The sequence below is a fragment of the Pongo abelii genome, chromosome 7 (assembly GCF_028885655.2).
Source record: "Pongo abelii isolate AG06213 chromosome 7, NHGRI_mPonAbe1-v2.0_pri, whole genome shotgun sequence".
NCBI classification, from domain to species: domain Eukaryota; kingdom Metazoa; phylum Chordata; class Mammalia; order Primates; family Hominidae; genus Pongo; species Pongo abelii.
Window position 1 is genome coordinate 21,477,876 of NC_071992.2, and position 26,848 is coordinate 21,504,723.

At 41.4% G+C, this 26,848-nt stretch overlaps 1 protein-coding gene across 15 annotated transcripts in view; it reads right to left on the bottom strand.

Annotated features, from left to right (window-relative positions):
- Positions 1-26,848, bottom strand: part of CSGALNACT1 (chondroitin sulfate N-acetylgalactosaminyltransferase 1) — a 358,363-nt gene that overhangs the window by 248,721 nt on the left and 82,794 nt on the right. Inside the window, exon 1 of one of the 15 annotated variants that reach the window (XM_063726563.1) lies at positions 17,687-18,046. The exons of 13 other annotated variants lie outside the window; for them this stretch is intronic. The gene's annotated coding sequence lies outside the window, so the exon portion shown is untranslated. Of the gene's footprint in view, positions 1-5,262; positions 5,378-17,686; positions 18,047-26,848 lie in introns of those variants that run through there. One more of the 15 variants, XM_054561297.2, reaches the window with a different exon arrangement.

Below are 26,848 nucleotides of genomic sequence, written 5' to 3' on the forward strand. Positions count from 1 at the left end.
ACCCTGGACACAAGAGACAGTACTGCTGAGCCAAGGCGCTTTAAGGAGCATCTGAAAGGCCAAGCTCTGCTGCAAGTGGAAAGTAAATACATTGTTGCTCAGGGTTTCTACTCAAGCTCTTTGTTTTGTTTCAATATCTCAAGAATACTTTGGGAGTTAGTGAATATAATGACAATGTGTTACATATTATACCGTTCCTCTAAAAACAGCTCACTAGACCACTTTGTTGCTCCTTCCAACACTTAAGAATAAAGCATTAAGTGTTATCTTCCTACCACTCAATCTGTTCCAAAGAATCTAGCAACGTTAATCAAATTTCCAAGTATGGATGCGTATTTTTATTATTGCTGAACAAAACTGCATTTTAAAAATTAATGTTACAGGCAAACTGTCGAAAACAGGCACTCTCATTCTCTGCTGGAAGGAGCGTATCATTCTGTGAAGAGCAATTCATCAATATCTAAAATCAAAGCCTATACTTTGACCATTTCTATATTCAATTTCTAGAAAGTTCCTTTACAGATACATCTCCACATGTACACATCCATTTCACCAAGGCTTTTTATAAAATCCTAAGAATGGAAACAACCTGGCTCGACACGGTGGCTGACACCTGTCATCCCAGCATTCTGGGAGGCCAAGGAGAGAGGATCGCTTGAGCTCAGGAGTTCTAGACTAGCCTGGGCCACATGGTGAAACCCTGTCTCTACAAAAAGTACAAAAATTAGCTGGGCATGGTGGTACCTGTAGTCCCAGGTACTCAGGAGGCTGAGGTGGGAGGATCACCTGAGCCTGGAGCAACAGAGTGGGTAGTGAGCCATGGTGGTGCCACCGCACTCCAGCCTGTGTGACAGAGTGGGGCCCTGTCTCAAAGAAACAAAAAGAATGTGAACACCTTAATGTCCATTAACAGAGAACTGGATAAATTATATCCATAAAACGGAATACGGAAGAGACTTTAGAACAAATGCAGTAGCACTATACCTAATAAATCAAACTCTACAGTGTTGAAGATCTCACACAGTTAGGTTTAAAAAAGCAAAGTATTTAAATATACAATAGTACTCTACTGTGTATGTCTATACAGTAAAGTGAAGACAGACACTCACATATAACATTAATAGTTGATATTTGTCTTCTGTATTTTGTGTGCCAATAATTGTTAGCAATGTACATGAATTATCTCAATTATCTCATTTGTTCCTCTCAGTGATTCTAATATTCCCATTTTGCAGATAAGAAAAATGGAGGCACAATGAGGTTTAGTCACTTGCCCAGGATCACAAAGTTGGTGGCCATCTTCTTAGGTATGACTACAAAGAACCTCCTGGTGTAGATATTAGCTAAGATATTAGCTAAGAAAGCTTCTAAGAGTAGTCACTCTAAGGGAGGGACTGCTTGGCTAGAAGATGGGAACCAGAAGATTTATTCTCCCTGAATCTTTGGTATTCTATACATGAGCATGATCTGTGCAAAAAATAACAAATCCAGTGTTTTTTTTTACTCTGCCTTCTGGAATTAATTAGGAAGAAGGACAACATGAATGCTGCTGTATATCATGTATTTTTAAAGAAATGCTGTTTTAGTCCTATGTGTTTACTTGTGTAATTCATCCCTTAGTTTTTCCAAGTACTTAAAAAGATGGAAAAGACAACTTAATTATATACAGAATTCACAGTTACGAATACATGCAATTTCCAAAATAATCAAAGGGGAATGATAAAATATGCATACACCCCAAAACCCAGCATCAAGCCTATTGCCACGGGTGAGGGTTGAGGTTGTTCATTTACTACAGATTAGCCAAGACTCTTCTTAAAAATAGTAGAAGTTTTAGGCTTTATTTCTAATTAAAGGAAGAAATTAAATGCGTTCCAAGTAGTAAAAAAAAAAAAAAAGGGGGGAGGGGGAGGCATTATGTATCTCTTAATTGTAAGCTCTAATAACAGAAAATTAGTAAAATTTTTCTGGTAGGGAATACATTCACCATAACATATGAAGCTACATCTTCATAATACATAAAATATAAAAGGTCTGTGAGGTAGGGCCCTATTTTACTATGTTTTTCTGAAATACAGGGTCAGTAGCCCAGAACAGTACTTCCCAAACTTTCATGAGTATGATGAGCATCACCAACGATCTTGTTAAAACGATTCAGTTGCTCTGGGGTGAGTCTCAGATTATGCATTTCTAATAAGGATACTCCTGGTGGGTAGATGACATTTTGAGTAGCAAGGCACCAGGCAATACATAAAACTAAATAAAAGTATAATCTGATCAATGAGGTTGTAGAATCAAATTGCAACTATTAAAATCTTAACCCCTTCAGAAGTATTTGAAAGCTAGACAAAGAAATAGATTTAGATTTTTCTTGAAAACTGTGAGCAGTGTGAAATAAAGACACGTACTTGTCAATACTATGCTTTCAAATCTGGTCAATAATTTAAAGTCGATTTCAAAAGATTCAGGAGGAGTTCTAGTTTCAAGAATGAGAGAAGAGCTAGTAATTAGTACATTATTTTATGCATAAGTGAGCAATAGTGAAGCTCTTAATTTTTTCAGCTAAATCAAATGCAATCAAATGGGCACCAACAACACGCTCAATGGTGGAACACAAGATGCTGATGACAGGGTCAACGTGGTCCTTGTTCCCAAGACCATCAGGTGTGGAGACACCATGCCAGAGCCCGGCACAGTGGGGACCCTCCCAGGAGACCAGCTCTAGCAGACACTTTGTGTGAGACTGAAACAACACGCTCAAGCGCTGAGGAAATGCAAAGCAAGGAAACAAAACCGGTTCATTTCTTTTGTTTGGAATAAGGAATACATGAGGGTTTTGGTAATGATTTTGGCCAGGGAGTGAGTCCTGGCTTCTTAGAAAAAGTGACTAAAAACTAAAGGGGCTTAAACCTGTACTTCCAGGACTCAGGTGAAGAGTCACGAGTTGCTTCTGGGTCCCTAGCAATTTTAACCGTTCAAAGTGCCGGAGAGAGGCATCAGCAGATAATTCTAAGAGTTTACAGCATCAGGAGAATACCAAGGAACAAAGAAAAGGTGGGCTCAGAGATTAGCATGGAGGTGGAGTCTTCAGAAGTCAACATTCCCTCTGGGCCTTGATGTGATCAACTGTATAGGGGTCAGAAAGCTTTTCTGAAAAGGGTCAGATGGTGGACAGCTCAGGTTTTGCCATTGTAGTACAGAACCAGCCATAGATCATGTTCCGATAAAACTTTACAAAATTCTGGATTTTGTCAATGCCACTGCATTGCAAAATGAGGGTAATACCTTTCCTGTTTTTTAATTTTCTATTTAATTTTCTCCAACTTTTATTTTAGGTTCAGGGGTACATGTCTGTTACATGGGTAAATAGCCTGTTGGCGGACATTTTGTACACAGATTATTTCATCACCAAGGTAACAAGCTTCATACCCAACAGTTTTTTTATCTTCATCCTCCACCCGTCAACCACCTGCAATTAGGCCCCAGTGTCTATTGTTCCTATCTTTGTGTTCATGTGTACTCAATGTTTAGCTCCCACTTGTAAGTGAGAACATGCAGTACTTGGTTTTCTGTTCCTGCATTAATTCACTTAGGATAACGGCCTCCAGCTCCATCCATGTTGCTGCAAAGGATATGATTTTGTTTTTTTATGGATGCACAGTATTCCATGGTATGTATGTATCACATTTTCTTTATCTAGTCCACTGTTGATGGGCATCTATGTTAATTTCATGTCTTTGCTATTGTGAATAGTGCTGCAATGAACACGCATATGCATGTGCCTTTATGGTAGAACGATTTTTATTTCTTTGGATATATATCCAGTAATGAGACTACTGGGTTAAATAGTTGTTTGAAGTTCTTCCAGAAATCTCCAAACTGCTTTCCACTGTGGTTAACTAATTTACATTTTCACCTGCAATGAATGTGTTTCCTTTTCTCTGTAACCTCACCGTCTGTTGTTTTTTTTGACTTTTTTTTAGACAGGATCTCACTCTGCTACCCAGACTAGAGTACAGTGGCGTGATCTCTGCTCACTGCAACCTTCACCGCGTGGGCTCAAGCAATCCCCTACCCCAGCCTCCTGAATAGCTGGGACTACACGTGTACACCACCACACCCAGCTAATTTTAAATTTTTATTTTTATTTAATTTTTTCTTTTGTAGAGATGGGGTTTCACCATGTTGCCCAGGCTGCTCTTAAACTTTAGGGCTCAAGCAATCCACCTCCCTAGGCCTCCCAAAGTACTAAGATTACAGGCAGGAGCCACCATATCAGGCCTGCTTTTTACTGTTTAATAGCCGTTCTGACTGATATGAGGTTGATTAATAATAACTTTCCTAAAGGTAAATATTTGGTGACCAAGATCAAGGAGGGGGAGTTGATATAACTTTATATGACAGTATATACCAATTCAAATATTCATGGACCATGACCATCTATGAATATGCATATCTAGAAATAGATGCATCCCCACCTGTGTTTACCTCCATCCCTTCTAATTCACTAGATGAACTGTCTCTCTTCCCATCTACCTCCTACCTCTCCTAAAAGGTCACTCCTTCAATTCATCCTCTCTGGTATTGTCAGCCTTCCTTTCTCTATTGCCTCTTTCCATCAGCATAGACACCACAAAACATAACGAGCCCCATCTCTTTGACCATCTCCTTCTCTATCCACTGCTCCTCTATTTACAGTCAACTTTGGGAGACAGCAATCTGTGCTTTCCCTACCTCCTGCCGTTGCACTTAAAATCCCTGTGTTAATTGAATTTTGACCCCACCACTCTTCAGTAATCATCTTTGCCAAAATCAATAGACACTTCTCTGCTATTAACATACTTGACTCCTCCGCAGCAACGGAAACTGCTGACTTTCCTCCAAACTCCCTCTCATCCTCGGTTTACCAGATGACCCCAGCTTCTACTGACTAGGATCTCTGTGGCCTTCCAGCTTTCCTCACATGCTCTTTCCCTCTGCCCTCAAATTTTCCACTAACCAAGTATCTGCTTTGCCCTCCTCTCTTTATATGTAACTACTTATAAGTTTGGGAGGCATAAGCATGCAATTGTAATGAAAACCATTAAAGTGAATTATGAACTGATGAAAACTGAAACCACTGCCACAGTTTGAACCAACTCCCCCCTCCTAGAATCACTGTGCCTCTTGATGGAACCAGTGTCCACCCAGTTAACCAAACCAGGAGACTTCTGTCCCCTCGATTTTGCTTCCCTTCAACCCACATTCCCAATGGATGGTCACCTCGTGTCCTTGTAGCTTTCTCAGTTCTCCTATCCTTCTAAGGGAGGCTGAGGACGCAGTGCGGTTGTCATCACTGAGTATCCCTACAGGCAGCAATCCTCCCCTCTCTGGATTTCAGAGGCCCCACCCTCCTGTCTCCTTGGACACTGGTTCCCATTGTCCCCCTCAGACTCCTTTCTCATGGCCTGTTGTGTGCCTCAGGGGCCTACCCTGCACCCTCATCCAATCCCGTGGCTGTAAGTCCCATCTATGTGTGTTGAGAACCAAATGACAATCTTCAGCTGCGGCCAGGTGCAGTGGCTTATGCCTATAATCCCAGCACTTTGAGAGGCCAAGAGGTATGGATCACTTGACCCCAGGAGTTCGAGAACAGCCTGGGCAACATGATGAGATCGCATCTCTACAAAAAGTTAAAAAAATTTTTGGGTGTGGTGACACACATCTGTAGTCCCAGCTACTTGTGAGGCTGAGGCAGAGAGATTGCTTAAGCCTAGGGGGTCAAGGCTACAATCAGTGAACTGTGATTTTGCCACTGCACTCCAGCTTGGGTGAAATAATGAGACCTTGTCACAAAACAAAAAAATCTTCAGCTGTACATTTCTGTACATTTCTCTTGAGCATCAAATCCTTCTATCCAATATCTACCCACATCTCCCCTTAGTTATCATAAAGTATAGGAGGATGACTATAGGTATTCACTGTCTGACATGCCTCCATTCCCCTCTCCCCTTCCTTGTAAAGAAATCATGCTAGGTTCACAGAAAGCAAATCCCAGCCTCCTCCCACAGGGACCCTAAAGGTCCAAAGCTGATCCTGCAACGCCTAAGGTGTGCCCACCGCATGAAAAGCTGCCTTATTCAATCATCACTGAAAACACAAGAACTGACTGCTTTCAGAGTGCTTCAGGACCTCCGCACTCTGACATCGATGTGAGTCATTAAGTCAGTAATAGTCACTGAACATAACATTTTCCAGCTGTTTCTCCAAATTCAAAATAAACAACAGAAACTGGAAATGCTCAATCACTTTCTTACAAGGTCATGTCCAGTTAGCATGGTAACAAGCTTTGAATTTCAAATGGGAAGGGAAGGAGTTCCAACAGACTTAATGTTTAACCTTTAATATCTGCCCAAATCCTACCATTAAGTCTGAATGTGTGTGACGCACTGGGAAGAGAAAAGCTTTCGAATCAGGTGAACCTAAATCCAGATCACAGCAGCCCCACTCCTTAATGGTTGACTGACCAGGATAAATTATGTTTTCCTTGGTTTCCCCATCTTTAAAATGAGGATGTTGTAGGGTATTTAAATATTTAAATTAGGTAATTATTTTTGAGAGGGGGTTTCGCTCTGTAACTCAGGCTGGAGTGCAGTGTTGTGATCTCAGCTCACTTGAACCTCTGCCTCCAGAGCTCAAGCTATCCTCCCATCTCAGGCTCCCAAGTAGCTGGGACTACAGGCATGCACCACACGCCCAGCTAATTTTTTGTATTTTTGGTATAGACAGGGTTTTGCTATGTTGCCCCGGCTAGTCTTGAACTCCTGAGCTCAAGCAACCCTCCCGGCCTTGGTCTCTCAAAGTGCTAGGATTATGGACATGAGCCACTGTGCCCAGCCTAAGTCAGGTAATTTTTTAAAGTAAAATTTTTCATAAGTATCAAATAAAGCAAAATATTAGTAATTGAGATTTCAAAGAAAGTATTCCTCTAGTTCTACTAAAAAAAAAATTCTAAAATCACTTGATGGTAGACCAGAATTAAAAAGGAAGAAAGATTGACATGCATCCTTTTATTTAACAAATGGGTATAAAAATATATTGAGTAATAAGCCAGTAAATGTTAAGGCAGTCATTTTTGTAGAACACCATGGCCTAACCTGTCTTTGGAAAATAGTGATTAGCAGAAGTCATTTTCCTGGAATGGTGCAAAGATTTTCCTCTGTAGAAGACATCTCTGACTCCATTATGATAGGATGAAAGTTCTGCCAAGCTACTCTACACTTCAGGCACGGAGACACCAACAAATCCAAGCCCTTTATGACACGGTATGCTATCACTCAAGAGAAGGCTCTTACCCACTCTGACAATCTTTCTCAACTATACACAGTCACGATGCACCTTCCTATTTGCTAGTTGGGTTTTATTTTTCTTTTGAGGCAGGGTCTCACTCTGCTGCACAGGCTGGAGTGCAGTGGCACTATCATGGCTCACTGCGGCCTTGACCTCCGTGGCTCAATCAACCCTCCCATCTCAGCCTCCCAAGTAGCTGAAACTAAGGCATGTGCCACCATTCCCCACTAATTTTTACATATACATCTATATACACACATATATATGCACATACACACACACACACACATATATATGTATTTGCAGAGACAGAGTTTTGCCATGTTGCCTATGATATAGTCTCAAACTCCTGTCCTCAAGTGACTTGCCCTCAGCCTCTCAAACCTCTGGGATTACAGGCATGAGCCACCAACCCAGCTGCTAGTCTTTTTTAATTCTTTGTGAAAAGTTTGTGAAAAGTGAAAAATTTTTTTTCACTTATTGTACAAAAATATTCCAACTATCTCTTCAAGGCTATGGAACATAGAAATATGAATAAAACATACAGCTCTCAGTCTGGTAATAGAAGACTTAAAAATAATAACAAAAGGTAGAAATTTGTGATGAATGCACCACAACTATGCTAATTCAAAGGAGGGGACCATTTGGAGCTAGAGTTGGGGGATTCAGGGGTGTCTTCTCAGAGGATAGAGTATTTCAGTTAAACTTTGGAGGTTGAGCAGGATTTGATAGGGCAGAATGGAAGGGGGTACATTATAAGCCTAGGCGAGGGCAACTTGTGCTTCACACAACTCTGGGAACTCCATTCACTTCAGTCATCATGGATTTTAATGTTATAAAAAGTTTCTGACCAGTAGCAACAAAGTGTCTGAAGATAGGATTGCCTTTTGCTAATTTGCACAATGTTATATCAACAAGCAGCATGGCTGCCTCTCAGAAACTGCAAGAAAATTTGATTCTCTCAAATCTTGTGAGCAAACCAAGGGAAAAAGATCTATCCTAAAAGTCTGGAATCAAAACCTCGCCCTCATATAGGACCTCTAGTCCAATTCATCATTTTTATATGGCCTGAAAAACCTCAAGCCAAAAAAAATAATTTTAAGATGGTTCCAGGTTGCTAGTGCTACAAGAAACTTAGCAGTAGCAAACAAGTTTTCTATAGAGGAACCCATCTTCAATCTAGACCTCAAAGAGGCCCCACAGGTAAATATTCAGGAAACTGAATTTATACTTAAAACACACATGTGTACACACATGCACACACACACACAGTGACCAAGGACCAGAAGAAATCACCCCCCCACACACACATAATAGATCAGCAAAGACTTCAAATATTAGAATTACCAAACATGGAATATCAAACAATCATGTCTAAAAGAAATAAAAAGTAGCAATTTATAAAGTGAGTATGAAGAAACTATTAAAAATAAGCAGCTTTTAAAAATAGCTAAATAGAACTTTTAGAAATCAAACCATGTAGGCCAGATGCAGTGGCTCACGCCTGTCATCCCAGCACTTTGGGAGGCCAAGGCGGGTGGATCACAAGGTCAGGAGTTCCAGACCAGACTGGCCAACATGGTGAAACCCTGTTTCTACTAAAAATACAAAAATTAGCTCGGCGTGGGGGCACACACCTGTAGTCCCAGCTACCCAGGAGGCTGAGGCAGGAGAGTCACCTCCCAGGAAGCAGAGGTTGCAGTGAGCCGAAATCATGCCACTGCACTCCAGCCCAGGCAATAGAGTAAGACTCCGTCTTACAAAAAAAAAAGGAGAAGAAATAAAACCATGTAAAATAAGTAAAACTTAAAGATTTTGTTTATCAGTAAACTAGACACAGCTGAAGAGACAATTTGTGAACTTGAAGATAGAGCTATAGAAATCCAGAATAAACCAGAGAAACACACAAATAAGAAACTGAAAGAGAGATTACAAGACATGAGGATGTTAAACATGTCTAACAGATCCAATTGAATTTCTGTGAGAAAAGGAAAAAATGGATCAGAGGCAAGATGTGAAGAAATAATGGCTGGATATTTTCTAGAATTGACAAAAAACATCAATCTAAAGTTGCAGAAGATCCAATAAATTCAAAACTGAAACAAACTCGCCATACCTAATATATCATACACACCACAGAACACCAAAGACAAATATACAAATAGTCAGAATGAAAAGATGGATTATCTTTAAAGGAACAACAGCGCCATTTCTCAAGAGCCACAATGGAAGTCAAAATCCAGTAGAAAATACCTTCCATGTGAAGAGAGAAAGTAAATCTCAATCTAGCATTAGTACTATCTCAGAAAACATCTTAAGAATAAGGGCAAAACAAATCTAAGTAAAGAATGTTCTAGACAGCATTCTAAGACCCTGGGGCAAAACGAGAAGTGCTAGAAGATGAGGACAGAGGTAGCATGGGGGGGCAAATTATATGGGTTTTTATAGGCAATCTTAAGGACCACCACTTTTCCACTGGGAAAATAAGTGGAAGGTCCAACAGAGCACCTTGGGCACCCCCGATGGGGTTTCCAGGCCATTGTTAGATGGCCTGGGGGCACAGAAGACTCAGGCATCAGCTTGGTGGTCTAACTAGCTGATCTTTTAAGGTCTCTTTCAACGTTGAAATCATTCAGGCAGAATAGTGACAGAATAATTAATTACTCTAGACTGAATATGTGTGCCCTCTCACTCTCCATCCAAAAAAAAAAAAAAAAAAAAAAATCCTGTTAAAGCCCTAATCCTCAATGTGATAGATTTGGAGATGCGGCCTTTGGAAAGTGATTAGGGCTAGATAAGGTCATGAGGGTGTGCCCTTAGAATTAGTGCCCTTATAAAGCAAAGGCCATGTGCACACACAGCTAGGAGGCAGCTGTCTGGAAGCCCCCAACAGGAACCAAATAAGCCAGCACCTGGATCTTGGACTTCCCAACCCCCAAATTGAGAAAATACATCTGTTGTGGTATTTTCTAAGCCCAAGGTGATTAATATAATTTATTATTTCACCAACCATACTTTAATTATGTTTCAAGATAATAGTTACCAAGAAAAGTCAAAGAGAGGAATCTCAAAAACCAAACAAGAGGCTGGGCATGGTGGTTCATGCTTGTAATCCCAGCACTCTGGCAAGCCAAGGCAGGTGGATCACCTGAGGTCAGAAGTTTGAGACCAGCCTGGCCAACATGGAGAAACCCCATCTCTAATGAAATCACAAAAGTAAGCTGTGCATGGTGGTGCACACCTGTAGTCCCAGCTACCTGGGAGGCTGAGGCACGAGAATCACTTGAACCTGGGGGGCAGAGGTTACAGTGAGCCAAGATCGTGACACTGCACTCCAGCCTGGGTGAGAGAGCAAGGGCCTGTCTCAAAACAACAACAACAACAACAACAAAAAAACACCACCACCACCACAAGTAAGAGCTATGCTTCTCCATATTTTCATTAGCTATGACATTCATCAAGCTTCAACTACTTTAAGGAAATTGAGGCTGAAAACTGATACATAGTGTTCATCTTCCGACACTTATCTGGTAAATCTTTCTAAGTTAAATAGGTCTTTGGGGCATGATATTCTAAAGCCAGTACTTGATAGCTAATTACACCTGTTGGAGCTGTGAATAACCAGCTTCATAAATGTTTATTTTCCCAGTCATCTCAGTAATGAAATCTCTTGTTAAATTCTCACTGAAAAGGCAGGGCTCCCCCCAACCCACCCACCACCTTACATGTCTTTGCCATGTACGTTTTCTGTAGGATGATATTGACATTTTAAAGTTTGATGTACCATTAGAGGGATATATGTATTTTGGCCAAATTTAATCAGGGTATCTCACATAAGCTGAGTATATGTAGCATTTCTTTGTCCACCACATTAGATCCATACTAGAAAGAAAGACTAACTCATCTCCATTTTGCCTGTGTCTCGCATTATTTCCCATTGGTCATTCTTGATTTCAAGCAACACTTTCTTCATCCCAACTATGTCAGATTCTTACTTGGGCCCCTTCCCTTACCCTAGGTGCTGTCCACACTCTCTTTGCATCAACCCAAGACATGAATTCTCATTGCCAATTCAAACTCTTCTACAAAGGCTTTTGTGACAAACTGTGTGTGTTTCCGACAGAACTGAGTATTTCCCAGGCATAGACAATTAGTCATATGAATCCCCCAGAGTTTCTATCTCTGTACTAGAAGTGACTCTAAAAATATTTGAATTCAATCTGCCTGGATCACATAAGTTACCACAAAAGTGCTTTTCAACAAAATCAGGTATCAGCTTAAATTCTCGTCTTCTCTTTTACATACGAGTATAGAATACACATCCCATGAATCTCTGCCTACATTATTGGCTAAAGGCTGGCAGGCCATCCAGCTTTTCCTGTTGTTGCTTAAGAGCACCTGCCTGGCATGCAGCTCAGAGCACTGTCTGCCCAGACTGTGACCAAAGCACATAACCCTCCAGCACTGCATCTCCAAGGGGAGATTGCTGCTTCCTGCTAATCCCAGATTGCCTATTTATCCTCTTGCCTGAAGAGATGGCAGCAAATCATGGTAAAAATACTGCCTCACATTTATCGAATGCTCATTATATGCTAGACTCTAGCCGCTTTCTTTGGAGTAGTTCATTTACTACTCTAACAAGTACAAGGTAGTATTATCATTGTCCCAGTCTTATAGATGAGGAAACTGATGCATGGGGAAGTTAAGTCAATTGCCCAGTCTTACAACTAGGATGTGGCGAAGCCATGACCTAATGGTCAATCTGTGGGGCTTCATAGTTCACATTCTTGTCCACAATTCTATACTCACATCTATACAGGGCATTCTATATTATCCCATATATCCTGCCATGAGATCAGAGAAAATTCAATAAATGTCTGCCTCACCAAAAAAGATGAGAGGATGGAGCAGATGCAAGAGTGCAGTCTGGGGACCAGACAAACTTCAGTTACAGTCCAAGATCTTAACTGCACAACCTGAAGCAAATTACTTAATCCCCCTAAGCCTTAATTTCTTCATCTGTAAACTGGGGATAATTATACCTTCTGTCACTGCTGATGAGTGGCAGAAATAAGACTCAACCCCGTAATCTTTCTGTAACACTAATGGTGCCACAGCCTCTAGAAGATTATCATCTTCAAAAATTGGGGAGAATACCAACGCTTTGCTGTAGCCAGGTGATTTGGGGCTAACTGTAGCCCCAACCAGAAACTTCTGGTCCTGCTACATCTAAAGAGTCTGGGGTTCTGAGTTAATTTGTGTGCCATCATGCAGGACCCACTAGGTAGCAAGGAAAGGCTCCCCTCTCACTCACAAAAGCTCCAGTTGTTACAGGCACATTCTCAGAGCCTACCTCCCCACAATCCCTGATATTAAAGGCAATGACATGGTAGATGAAAATCACCAGTCTCTAGAACATCAGTGGCTCCTTTGTCCAAAAGGACACACTCCCTTCTACACACAGGAAAACACAAGGTTCTTACATGGGTGTACATTCCCAAAACCTCCAGAATGACCTCATTCTATGGCACAAGGACCGTTCAGGTTTTTTTTTTGTTCTGTTTTTGTTTTTTGAGGCAGAGTCTCGCTCTGTCACCCAGGCTGGAGTGCAGTGGTGCAATCTCAGCTCACTGCAACCTCTGCCTCCTGGATTCAAGAGAATCTCCTGCTTCACCCTCCCAAGTAGCTGGGACTACAGGTGCACGCCACCACACCTGGCTAATTTTTTTTTTTTTTTTTTTTTTTTTAGTAGAGAAGGGGTTTCACCATGTTGGCCAGGATGGTCTTGATCTCCTGACCTTGTGATCCGCCCACCTCAGTCTCCCAAAGTGCTGGGATTAGAGGCGTAAGTCACCACTCCCGGGAGGACCATTCAGTTCTACCACCCTGGAGCCACAAGGCCTCTCTCAGAGCCTCATCTCTCCAGCCTTGCAATGGCCTGGAAACTGGGCAGGGACTCTGCCCAGAGCATGTGAAGATGAGTCACCTACTGCTGTCACCTGGCCGAGTTCCTGAATGGAATGCTGCAAAGTCCTAAGTGCTCCTGCGCGGCACTGACGAAAGGGATTTATTAAATGAAGGTAAAAACTCTCAATGAAAAACTCTCTTCAATCTAAGGAATGCACCAAACCCACAGTGCTTGTATGAGGGTTGGTATCCTGGCCCATAGCTGCTCCAGGACCTTTCAAATGTTCTGTAATACAGTACTATTCCTGCTATGTGGAGTTTAAGTAATACAAGTGACTTGTGGCCCGGATTGCATGGGACATAGGATAGCCATCCCAGAACTTCATTCATGATCATCTATGCCATGCTCCTTATGACAATGGGACAAGTACATGGAATATTCTGTTCACATGGGAGGATGTGGCCGGGCCATTCCTTTCCATGGATCCAGAAGGTCAGGTAGGTATTCGTTTCCAGTAGAAGCTGCTTACAGATGTGCCACTCATTTCAAGTCATGGATATGCCTTGCCTTTCTATTTCTCCCACCAGTTTCACCAGTGTCTGGGCCTCTATGTGAACAGTTTCTCCTCATATATAACCTTAACTTATTTTGGCCAAAGATTTCTCCTTCATCCTAATAGTTCAAGATTTGGTGAAGCCCATTTCCATAGCAATCACTCCCCTTCCTGGTTTTCACTATCCTAGGATAAGAGCTGAAGTATTTTTAACCATCCCTACCAGCAGCAACCCCTTTCCCACTATTAAAATTGCCCCCACAACCCCTGCATCTTCAGCACTTTATTGAAATCCAGCAACTGAGGCTAGGTGTGGTGGCTCACACTGGTAATCCCAGCACTTTGGGAGGCTAAGGCGGGTGGTCAACATGGTGAAACCCCATCTCCACTACAAATACAAAACTAGCCAGGCGTGGTGGTGTGCACCTGTAATCTCAGCTACTCAGGAGGCTGAGGCAGGAAATCACTTGAACCAGGGAGGCAGAGGTGCAGTGAGCCGAGATCACACCACTGCACTCCAGTCTGGGTGACAGAGAAAGACTCTTGTTTTTAAAAAATAAATAGTTAACTATGCATTACTAGGAAACAGTGTACTCCTTTCTTAGGAAGACCTCTTATTCTATTATTTCCTCTTTGCTGATAGGAAACCTTTAAATCCTAAAGTGAAACATCTGTGCCTGCTAAGTGGATGCTAGGGTGTGTGTGGTAAACATACCTGAAAGAGATATTTGTCTTGTTTCCATCTTTGGGCAACAGTGGTCCATACTGGTAATACTCACCTTTGGCTCTGTCTTCACTATCCACTCCGAGCGATGGGGAGATAGCTCACCCATCAGCTGGGGCACTAGCACAGCTGCCCTATTCTCCCCCCATTCAGGAGGTCATGCCACACATCCAGCTACTCTGAGCCTTCAACCACTCCCACAAGACAATGAGGCTATGCCAAAGGCATAAACCCAAGCATCTGTTTGCAGCGTCAGGCACATCTGTAATGATGCAAGGAAAAGGAAAGGGGGAAAAAAGTGCTAGTGCTACAAATGCCTGGAAGGTGTTGCAAAGAACCATGGAGGATGCTCTCTATCAATCTGTTGTGTTCCTCGTTAGTCATGATCACTGCCTCTATAATGCCCCAGATCCCTCTGTGGCATTCAGGAGTCATGCTACTCTGCCTGTACCATGCCCAGTTGGAGAAACATTTCTATGGAACAGCAGTCTATTAAAAAAGATAACTACACTTGTGAAGATGGATTTTTCCATCTTCCATGACCTAGGGTCAGGCTTGTACTTAATTGTCCCTGAGGTCTTTTTCTCTCCTTCCTATGACGGTTGAAGAATGCAATACTACGAAAACCGTGTTTTCTTTGGGTGCTCTTAAGTCCTCTTCTCGCCAAAATCTAAAAACAAAACTTACTGAAAAATCACTCACTACAAGTAAATATATTCAGAGCAAATTTTAAGTTTAAAGCAGTCAATGACTAACATCCCAATTTTCCTTTCCCCCTAGCACAAGAGGCTCCTACAAGCAACTCTGTTCCAAACAGCATAGCATTCATGCTTCCATAGGGAAGAAACAGGCAATTCTAGAGCTGACAGCCTGGGTACAGTGGTACCTCCTTAAGCTTCAAATTCAAATCCTGTACAAAGATTTGAGGAATGATTACCAATTGGGGAGGAAGACAGACACTAGGGAAAAGTACACACAACATACTTAAAGAGACAAATGTATTACCTGGAGCAACTTGGGGAAAATGCAATACTACATTTCTATTGTGCAAACAGTTTCAATTCATCAAGAAGGAATCTTAGGCATGAGAACAGATAAGAGCCAGACAGATAATGCAGCCCTTTTCCTCCATCCCACAATTCTCTCCTCTTCATGTTTGATATGGTCCCAACAGACCTTCAGATGTGGGTTCAGATGCCAGACCCTGGCAGTTTTAAAACAGACAAATGTCACTCTTGTACAAAGAGTAGTAGTGACACCATCTTCACAGAGAATCTTTTCCAATTACCAGCAGACAAGCCGACTCCCAGCTGGCAAAAGCGTGGGCCAGGGGTGGGCCAGGACACCCTCCACGCTCTGCCAGGTGCCCACACAATGGCTCAGCCCAGGCTCCTGGAAAGAGTTTATTTCCCATTACTTCTTGATACTGATATCTTCTCCCAAATGTTCCTTAGACTCACATTTTATGTTGAACATGTTTTTCAAAGCTGTAAATCTAGGAATGGAATTGAGACATTACTAGTTTTACAGGATTGCAGGATGAAGAAATGGCATTTTGCAAACTAAAACCACAATGAGATCATCTTACAGCAGTCAGAATGGCTACTATTAAAGAGTCAAAAAATAACAGACGTTAGCGAGGAGGTGGAGAAAAGGCAACACTTCTACACGGCTGGTGGGAATGTAAATTAGTACAGCCTTCAAGGAAGACAGTGTGGAGACTTCTCAAATAACTAAAAATAAAACTACCATTTGAATCAGCAATCCCACTACTGGGTATCTACCCAAAGGAAAAATCATTACATTAAAAAGACACCTGCCCTCCTATGTTTATCCCAGCACTGTTCACAACAGCAAAGATATGGAATCAATCTAAGTATTCACCAATGTATGCTTAAAGAAAATGCAGTGTGGATATATGTACACACACACATACACACACACACACACACACACATATACACAATGGAATACTACCCAGCCATAAAAAAAGAATGAAATAATGTCTTTTGTAGCAAAATAGTTGGAACTAGAGGTAATTATCTCAAGTGAAATAAATCAGACACAGAAAGTCAAATACTGCATTTTCTCGCTTATAAGTGTGAGCTAAATAATGTGTATACATGGATACAGAGTGTACAACAATAGACATTGGAGATTAAGAATGGGAGGACAGGGAGGTGAGAGACAAGAAATTACTTAATGGGTACAATGTACACTATTTGGGTGATGGCTACAGTAAAAGTCCAGACTTCCCACTATGTAATATATTCATATAACAAAAATGCACTTGTACTCTATTTATTTTTTGAGAGGGAGTTTCACTCTTGTTGCCCAGGCTGGAGTGCAATGGTATGACCTTGGCTCACTGCAATCTCCACCTCCCAAGTTCAAGTGATTCTTCTGCATCAACCTCCTGAGTAGGTGGGATTACAGGCATGTGCCACCACGCTTGGCTAATTTTTGTATTTTTAGTGCAGACGGTGTTGTACCCCTTAAATTTATACAAAAATCAAAGAAAAAAATACCATTTTTACTCAGCTTCAAAGTATACTGGTAGGTAAATCCAGGGATTAAAAAGACAAACTTCTTTGTGGAAGTATTCACAGCCAAGTTACATCAAATGCCATGGCTCTTTTGGGCTTCCAACACAGTATTTTAAGTGGTTACAAATGTCTGTTTATGAACAGCTTGCTTCCTAAGATAACATCCGGGGCCAAAACTCAGAAGGAGTGAGAAAAGGCAACTGCCTCAAAGGTATTCAGGCTGCGGGTAAACATTTGATGGAATAAATGCTCTTTATTCACGGCCTGTGTTGAAATCTCCCTGAGGATGACTCACCATGCCTTTTCCCAACATCAAGCCCAGGAAGCCACGGACTTTCCCATGTCATTACTGACTTGCAAGCCTGGGGCAAAACCACAGTCCACCCATCACAGAACTTGGTTCTGCGACCAGAACCAAAGATGAACTTGTACCCTAGGAAGATGTGGTCTTCTAAGCCTGACAAAGGACATCAATTTTCCCCATTCCTCTCTCTTAATTCATAATAGAAGGGTGTGGTTAATTACACCTGGGATAATCAATAACTAAAAATGTGTTCCCCGCTAGGTAAAAAGAGCACATTCTCTATTCATTTACAGTTAACACTTCAACTTCCTCTCAGTCTCACCTCCCAGGACAAGGTCAATGGACGCACATTCATCTAACCACATTCTCAATTTTCCAGGCTTCTTATTTTCTCCGTCTTTCATCTTTCTAGTTGAAGATTCCTCATCGTTTTAGACTTTCTTCATCACAGCTCTCACATGGCAGTCCAGATTTGGGTTATTTTTATTCCTTTTGGAGTTATTTCAAGTTGTTTGTCTAGTTTAAATCCAGGCAGACTTCAAGATTTTTCCCTTTGTTCCTGTGCAACGCTGGTGAAAGGAGGGTGCTCCATGGAAGCTGGATTTGAATGCCAGAAAAGGAACGAGGTATTCTAACAGTGTTCTTGCCACAACTTTCACCGTCAGACCTTAAAATATGAGTGCTGTAGGGAAATTAAAACCATCTATTGTCCTCACATTGTAACTAGAGGAATAGAAGCCCAGACAAAAATCAAACAACTTGCTCCAGCTCCCATGGAGAAAACTCTGTCTCTTCTACTTCTTCCTATTCTATTTAGCTACTTCACCCAATTCATCTACTAACATTTTCTCAGCCAGGTGTGGTTGCTCACACCTGTAATCCCAGCACTTTTGGAGGCTGAAGCCGGTGAATCACTTCAGGTCAGGAGTTCAGACCAGCCTTGCCATCATGATGAAACCCTGTCTCTACTAAAAAATATAAAGATTAGCCGGGTGTGGTGGTAAGTGCTTGTAATCCCAGCTACTCAGGAGGGTGAGGAGGTGGGCAGATAGCTTCAACCCAGGAGGCAGAGGTTACAGTGAGCTGATATTGTGCTACTGCACTCCAGCCTGATTGACAAACCAAGACTGTCCCGGGGGAAAAAAAAAGAAAGAAAAGAAAGAAAGAAAGAAAAAAATCTCATCACAATATCAAAAGACACAAATTAAGCCAGGTGCAGAGGCTCACGCCTGTAATTCCAGCAAGTTAGGAGGCAGAGGTGGGTGGATCGCTTGAGTTCTGGAGTTTGAGACCAGCCTGCCAAACATGGTGAAACCCCATCTCTATAAAAAAAAAAAAAAAAAAAAAATACAAAAATTAGCTGGCTGTTGTGGCACATGCCCCTCATCCCAGCTATTCAGGAGGCTGAGGTTGGGGGGAATGCTTCAGCCCAGGAGGATGAGGCTGAAGTGAGCCGAGATTACACCACTGTACTCCAGCCTGAGCAATAGAGCAAGACCCTGTCTCAAAAAACAAAAATCAAGATATTATTTCTATTCTACCTTAGTGCTTAAAGAGTGAAGTGATTTAACTATGACTTCTCGCAACAGTAAGAGAACAATGAACTGCAATGAGATAGTCAGTCGTGTTCCACCCCCTTTGAACCATGGCTGATGAATTATGAACAAGTCAAGGCCCTTAATGCAACATGACCACAAAACGGCAGTAAGGAGAAGGTACTTGAAACCCAAAGACTAACGTCTCTTCCTCCAATGACGAGAGCTTTCAGAGAGCTGCAAAGGTCATTTGCTGCTTCGTGAGCAAGAATGTAAAAATCATAGGCCATAAATCACTAACTTATGCCACAGAGAATGGAATATAAGATTATACCATCCACATATTTTCATTATAAGAGTATTACATACTGGTAAGAATTCAAAAATCTGATAAAGCATACGAAAAACTATTACACTCAATGAACGATCATGGAATTTCCTCCAACTAAATATTTTAAAAAGAAATAGAATTAAAGCATGATCACAACTCCTGTGAAAATGAGCATAGAGAAGTTGAACTGAAGGAATCCTAACCATTCAAATATTAGAAGCTAGAAAGTAAGAATATAAAAACCTGACCAGCATATGTTACATCCTTTAACTTTTCCAGAGGGAGAAGTAAAACTGGCTCCCAAATATGAAACATGGTCATCTACACAATGAAAAATAGTTTGCATGAGATTTTTCCTATATTTTGTTCAAAAATGCAAAAAAGGAATGGTAAAATCACACAGCATCTCATCACTGCTTTCCTCTGTTCCTTTAATCGCATCCTCATCTCTGCAGTCACCTCAGGGACAAAGGTTGGGGACAGACACTCCTCAGCTTCCTTAGCCACTCATAGCCCAATCTCTGTCTTACACATACATGCACGGTTACACACACACACACAACTATATAAAAATAGGCAAACATTCCACATGAGCCTTTGTTTTTCTAATTTTAGAACTTAAAAACTAAAAAATTAGTAAGAAGTTGAATCCTTAAGTAACATGAGAAAAAACTATTCTTAAATAACTGGTCAATTATTTCACGAGTAAACTCAAACCCAAAGATTCCTAGCTGTATACATCTAAACTGCCAATCTATTTTATTTTCATTTTTGAGACTAAATCTTGCTCTGTCACACAGGTTGGAATGCAGTGGCATGATCTTGGCTCACTGCAACCTCCACCTCCTGGGTTCAAGCAATTCTCCTGCCTCAGCCTCCCAAGTAGCTGGCATTAAAGGTGAGCGCCACCATGCCTGGCTGATTTTTGGATTATTAGGAGATGGGGTTTCACCACGTTGCCCAGGGTGGTCTTGAACTCCTGACCTCAGGTGATCCACCAGACTCGGCCTCACAAAGTGCTTGGATTACAGAGTGAGCCACCGTGCCCGGCCTGCCAATTTATTTTAAATGGGAAAATCGGATCAATCACGTTGGATAAGGAACACCCTTCTTGAAATACTAGGAAACCTTTTGAAATACTGTAATAATCTACGAATTTCCAGTGATCAAAGTTTTAATTTCTCACCAAAATGCTTCTGCAGAGAAACAACTTATTACAGATGAATATTTATGAGCTCTCAAACAAATTCTACATAAAACAAAAGGTCTCAGATACAGCAGGCTTCTTGGAGTCTAGACATGTGGATTTCATTCAAAAGTATGTTGATAATTAGCTATTTGGCTTTGAGGAAATAATTTAATCATTGAAAATTTACCTCCTTTTCCCCAATAGGAATTTGAGTAGATCTGCAAATGCAAGCACTAGTCTAACCCAGCAGACATGCAACCACAGAAGATAAAAACCACTACCACCTATGTTTCTCGAAGCTAACAACTTTCTCTTCAATTTTATTAATATGTACCCTTGCTTAATAAATTTCATCCCGAGATGGAGGACACTATCATAAAAACTACAAACATTCAAAGCACATGGTTACTCTACCAAACCAAATAAAAACTGTAAACCATTTCTAATTTTTTGTTGTTGTTTTTTGTTTGGTTGGTTTTTATTTTGGAGATGGAGTCTCCCTCTTTCACCCAGGCTGGAGAGCAATGGCACGACCTTTGTTCACTGCAACGTCTCCCTCCCAGGTTCAAGTGATTCTCCTGCTTCAGCCTCCTGAGTAGCTGGGATTACAGGTGACTGCCACCACGCCTGGCTAGTTTTTTTTGTTTTGTTTTGTTTTGTTTTGTTTTTGTTTTTGTTTTAGTAGAGATGGGGGTTTCACCACATTGGCCAGGCTGGTCTCAAACTCCTGACCTCCAATAATCCACTGGCCTTGGCCTGCCAAAGTGCTGGGATTACAGGCATGGGCCACTGTGCCCAGCTGTAAACCATGTCTTTCAAAAGCCATTTCTAATGTTGTGTCAACATTAATTTGCATGCTGAAAACAGCTTATTGCAGCATGAAGGCCCTCCAGATGCTATTCAAACTTACCTTTCAGTTTCATCTCCCAGCCCCTCACCTGCATGTCCCCTGCAGTCCTGTGGACAAACTCACTGTCCCCTCAAAATGCCTCCTTCCCCATTTCTTTTCTATTTTATAATTTCCACCTGTAATTCTTTAATTATCCCACGTCTACCTACTCCTACCTACGGAAATTCCTAATTCTGTAGTTCATTGCCATGTCCCCTACTCCCTGCACATTTGCCTGTCCCCAGATGGCATGCAACTTCTTCCTTCTTTCAATCTGTAAAGTGGCTTTCCTACACATCCTGGGCACCGTTTTTGCACTTATAATCCCACTTCAGAGAGTTCAGGGACTATTTTTAAATGACCTCCACAATCTCCTTCAGTGCCCATTGCAGTACCTTATAACTAGTAGAATCTCAGTGAGCTTTTATGCAATTGAGTAATCTGTTACATAATATCCTGCTTCCCAAAAATCAATCTGTATTCCCTGACTAAAAATTGTACCATTTTAACAGCAGAAGGTTACTGCAGCCAAGTTATATCCTGAATATTTCACTTTAGTTTATTAGCTTTTTAAATGTTAATAAGAAAATGTCATTAAATATGTATGTACATACATACATAATGCCTTCTAAGGTGCTGGAATCACTGCCCCTATATTATTCTTATACCATCTCTGAAGGGTCAGAAATTACATTTATTTTATACACAGGAAACCAAGGATCAACCAACTAATAAGTATGTGTTATCAACCTTCAGACCAGAACTGATTATGCACTATTGAAGACAAAATAAAAAGAGAAAATAGAAACCTTCTCTCAAGCAGCTTGTCATTTGCTTGTAGAAAAAAGATAACACATGAGACAAGTAGAGCATATGTGCTTAAAGCATTTCTATGGTTTCTGTCCTAAAATAGATTGAGCCAGATTCTACTTCGCTTCCAACAGAAGTAGCTTTTGGCCCCTTTGGTTAATGTCCATTGTAAGTATGGCTCCCCTGAAGCCCAGCTCCAAGAACTGCGCTGTGTGCTTGGCCTACTCCACAAGGGCCATGGGGACTTAAGGGAGGACAAGGCCAGAGTAGTCACAGAAGACCTTAAAAGGAAGTCAAGACTCAAACTGGCATTAGACGAAAACAGAATTTGAAATGGTGACCACTAAAAGTGCAGCCTAGAAAGGAGACAGCAGAAGTCAGACTTGGGGATGGTTATTACCAGAATTAGCCCAGACTGGAGGGCAGGAAGGGTTAAGTCAACAGACTGGCCTGAAGGGTGTTGCAAAGAGCCAGGGTGGAATGGTGAATAGCAAAGGCAAGGACAGGCTCAAAACCCAGCAGTCAGCCAAGCACAGAACCCATACCAGACCCTGAAGGTTCTAAGACGGCCCCCGACAATATTCTTTACCTGCAACTGGAAGGCTTTGATTCTGCTCTCTTCAATCCTCTATTCAGCCATTCCCTACAGATGAACTAGTTAGGTCTACAGGACAAATTCACAGGCAACAATGTTGTTTTCAAGCTCTAATTACAGAGGTAACCCATATTTATTATGGAAAATATGGAAAACTTACAAGTAAAATTTAGAAAGTTAACGCCCACCAATATCATAATCCAACCACATTTCCTTCACTCATTTATTCACCAAGTACAGTGTTTATCAGAATCTGCTACACCCCAAATGTTGTTCTAGGCTTCTGGGACATATATCAGTGAACAAAACAGACAAAAATCCCTGCCCTCCCGCAACTTATATTCTATTAGGAGAGAAACACAAAAGTCATTGATATAGACAAGTAAATGTCAAGTATGTTAAAAGGTAGTAGGGATGAAGGAAAGAGTAGAGCAGGGTAAAAGGACTGGGAGTGCAGGGGTGGTGGGGGGAGCTACAAACTTAAGGGAGTCAACTTGCTCTAAATTGAGAATATAGATTTGCCAAATTGAGATCCTACTGTTTTATTGGCTTTTTTCCCACTTATTATATAATGAGTATATCCCCAAGCCATTAAATATTCTTTTGCAATATAACTTTTAATGACTGCAGAGAATTCCATCTCATGAATGTACCATATATGAACCATAATTAACTGTTCTACTCATTGGGGCAATTAGATTTTTTATAAAAAAGCTATTATAAATAATGCTTCCATTTCCTTAAGAGAAACAAAGAGGTACATTTACATAGAATTTGGTACAAATAGTGTTAAGGCTCATGATATACTTGAGCTGCATAGGGCATCAGTATCTTAAAGCAATGTGCTCAGATTCTTTCTCTCTCTCTCTTTCTGTCAAGGTTCCTGCCTCCCACACATGGCAATTTTTTCCATCAAGCTCACGGAATTTCTTCGGTTTTCCCATCTCTCCATCGGCTTCTCTGTATATCAAATACTCTATACATCAGAGGAGAACTCTTCCTTAGACGCCTAACACAATAGCAGGAACAGAGAAGAACGTGCAATACCCATTAGATTAATAAATGAACAAAAAAATAACTGAGTGTTCATAAACACTGTGGCTTCCATACAGCCAGGGAGATGCCTGGCAATGTTTCTCTTCTCCCACCTTTCATCTTAAGGAGTGACTCATAACTCAGACATATTCAGCATTGCTTTAACAAGACTGCAAAGTATTTCCCTGAATGGCTTTAGGATGCTGGAAACCGCCATTCAACCTGGACAGCTAAAGAATACTATTAACTATCTAATGTAAATGCTTAATAGCAGAAAACCCTTGCATTATTTTCCTTCTTTCCAGTCACTTATAGATGACATTTATATAATGCCTTACACTGGAAACATAAATGAAAAGCATCTTTTTAATAGTCCATAAATCAATATTCCTAATTCCAACCATAGCATTATTTAGCTGCCGCTGTTATCAAAAAGAAACTTATTTTTTATACTGTCACACCAAGAGGAAAAAGCCTGAAAATGATTTGTAGAAAAGTTGGCAAACAAGAAAATACTGCACTCAAAAAAAAAAAACCCAGTATACATCAGTTATTTATCACTTGAAGCTGGTTCAGTATGGGTTCATGCTACTGAGTGACTACAGTTTCTTTGTTTAGCCAATGGAAGCCTCTGAGTTGTAAGCACTGTATCTCACTGCTTCTAGAAGTCTCAACATCCTCCTTCCAAGTCCCACTTTTCAGAGTTCGAAGTGAAATCAAAGAGCCATCTCAAAACATTTCCTAATTTATAATGTAGCCTTAGAACAAGGGAGAAATGTCCTCTTACACACACCAGCAGTGAGAATACACACTCTAGGATGACCACTGTACTTTCTGGGAAGAACCCACACAGCCATTCATCCACTGCACTAAAAATGGACTCCGATGCAAGGAACAAAGGGGATATGGGACTCAGAGCCTTCACTGGGTTTCCAGGTTTGAGTATTGGTGCTACATAACTACTGCAGCTTCATAATTAACCTGGCTATGCTTCAAAGGCACTGAAAGTGGAGAAGGTGAAGACTCTAGGAACAACAATAATTGTTTCAACTTGCTCATGCTCAGGGCTGTAGGTGCATGCAACAGCTCTTTACTCTGTCATTCATCATCATGAGATCTGGTCACAGCAAACCAAGATGGCAGGGATAATGAGACCAAAGTTGCTATGCACAATGTGGTCTCAGCTGGCTTCCACACTGTTACACACCACTCTTGTCTGTCTTCAAGATGCACCACAGGAGAAAAGAGTGGAAGCCACGTGTACTTCCATCTTTGATTCCCATAGCTATACTGAGAAATGATCTGATGGGAAACAAGCAATCCAGTCCCAGTGTGTAAGAGTTAGAAATGAATTCGTCTGCTTCCACCATGTGCTAATGTTCCATACCCCAAAGGTCGGTGTGTGGATGTCAACATCTTAGCACACTTGTTACCATACTAATTTCTGCAGCGTACTTTTGAAATACAGTTTCAAAAGAATAGAAATTAACCCCATCAAATTCCTTTTTGTGAAGAAGTACTCTGAAAATATTGTTTGTCTTTTGGTGCACTCAACCAACAAATATTTATTGAGTGCCTATCCTGTGCCAGGCACTATTCTAGGCACCCAAAATATATTACTGACAAGATAAATGCAGAGAACTTGTCATCTAAGAGCTTAGGTTAAGGGCAGAAGGCACAGAGATATCTAAGAAGTCAGGTCTGGTTGGGCAGTGGCCCACACCTGTCATCCCAACACTTTGGGAGGCCAAGGCAGGTGGATCACTTAAGGTCAGGACTTCAAGACCAGCCTGGCCAACATGGCAAAATCCCGTCTTTACTAAAAATATGAAAAAAGAATTAGCCAGGTGTGGTGGCGGACAACTGTAGTCACAGCTACTCAGGAGGCTGAGGCAGGAAAATTGTTTGAACCTGGGAGGTGGAGGTTGCAGTGAGCCAAGACAGTGCCACTGCACTCCAGCCTGGGTCACAAAGTGTGACTGTGTCTCAAAAAAAATTTTTTTTAAGTGAGGTCTGATGAATGCAGTGAATAATGCACAATAAGAGGGGATCAAGAAGAATGGAGGTAGTATCTCAGCAGAGATCAGAAGATGAGTGAGAGATAATCCTGCAGATATGGCAGGGGTTGGGGGAAGAAGGAAGAAGGAAAAAGACCCTGAGGCAGGACAATGTCAGATTCAAAGGTGAAGGTGACTGCAGAAGCTGGGTGTTTAGAGCCAGAGGAAGGAGAAGAACAGTGGGAAAAGGCAGGAATAGGCAATGGGGAGAGATGACCCTACCACCGTAGAAGTCACTCCAGGACCCTGGCCTTTATTCGCAGTGATAGGTAAGCAGTGATTGGTGGAGGGCAGTGGTGTGAAATAAAGCTTGACAGAACCTAACTTACCATCTAACTTACCACGAGGTGAAGAACAGACTGAAGGGAAATAATTGGGAGCAGGGAGGGCAGTTAGGAGGCAGTGATGGCTCTGTATGTGAGAAATGATCTCCTGGAAACGCAAAGAAGTTGTCTGGTTGTAGACATATTTTGAAAAAGAATCATAAGTAGCTAATGGCTTAGATTTGGGTATGAGAGAATGAGACGGGTCATGGATGAATCCAGAGTTTCTGGCCTGAGCGATGAAAGGAGGGCATTGCCCATCTTGAAGTAGGGGAAGACGAAGGCAGGAGGTCAAGAATCCAGCTTTAGACTCAAAGTTGAGATGCCCAATTGACATTATCTAGATGAAGATACTGAGTTCTGGCAAGAAATCCGGGCAAGAAATAAAAGTCTGGTGAGAGGTCCAGGCAACACAAGTAAATCTGAGTTGCCAGTAGGGTATTTAAAGTCATGGAGCTATCATGGTAAGTGCCCAGGACAGCCATTCTTCCTCTGCTTACAATTAGAAATTCTCAACAAAATATAAACCACAACTACCTGAGAACTAGGAAAACAAAAGCAGGCAGATTGTAGAGAGGATTCAAATGTTGGCAAAGTGACCTACAATAGGGTTAATTTCATTCCCCCACTTTCCCTGCTCCTACTTCTCTGACGGCTTTGCCCCAAGGGTGGGCACCAGTCACAGAGGTCCACAATCAGATAAATCTTACAGAAATCAAA